Source organism: Aplysia californica, unplaced genomic scaffold, assembly GCF_000002075.1.
Source record: "Aplysia californica isolate F4 #8 unplaced genomic scaffold, AplCal3.0 scaffold00039, whole genome shotgun sequence".
Taxonomy (NCBI): domain Eukaryota; kingdom Metazoa; phylum Mollusca; class Gastropoda; order Aplysiida; family Aplysiidae; genus Aplysia; species Aplysia californica.
In genome coordinates, this window is record NW_004797309.1 from 1530505 (window position 1) to 1531575 (window position 1071).

A 1071-nucleotide genomic window follows, 5' to 3' on the forward strand; every position below is an offset into this window, starting at 1 on the left:
CATACTACTACTACTACTACTACTACTACTACTACTACTACTACTACTACTACTACTACTACTACTACTACTACTACTACTACTACTTCTACTACAGATAAAACTGATCGCAAAAGACCCTCCAATATCCCACTCACGGACGGAGGAAATATACAAGGCAATTTCCTTAAAAAGAGAGGCTCAAATTAAGTCACACAGTGACAAATCACTACTGGCAAAATCAGGACTGGTCACTTCTTTGGGCTGCGGCCTACAAAAATAGAATAGACAAAACATCGGATCTAATATGTCCACTGTGCAGCGAGATTTGGAGCATTGCTGCAGAGATGCCCCACCTCTTTGGTCCTCTTTGGAGAGAATTCGGGGAGGTTGGACTGCTTCACCCGCTATCCAAGAGAGGCCGTCGCCCTGGTGAAGAGCACGCTCTACGGGGCTCCAAACATTTCGAACGGACAGGCTGGCACACACACACGGAAAAACACTACTGTCATACATTGTTCATACTGGCCTGGTCGCTACGGCGTGGAGCAACGATAGAGTATTACAAGTATGTTATTGGCCTAGGCCCCCAAAAAATGAAGTTAACTGGGACTGTAAGGCTCTGGCAGTACCTCTATACAGTCTGCCCTTCAATATGGATGGCATTCTGACAACCTCCTGCACCTAGATACCAGTCTGGTCGTCTTGTCTCTATCCTGCCATCCGATATATTGTGCCGAGGCAAGAGAGGGAATCTGATGTTTGCTCTTTCTCACTGTAAACAAACCTTTCACAAGTCAAACATCTGCTTTTATCTGTCATTTCCCTTTTCTTTGTCATCTATCCTCATAAAATTCCTTCAGCTATGGGTGAACACAGTGGCATCAGGTTTTCATTTCGTTGGAGAATTTTTGTCCTCTGTGGGTGTATTGGTCATCGTCAGACATTGACGGATGAACTATTATTATCACTGATAGTATTGTTATTATTATTATTTTTATTATTATGACTACTACTGCTACTACTACTATTACTACTACTACTACTACTACTACTACTACTACTACTACTACTACTACTACTACTACTACT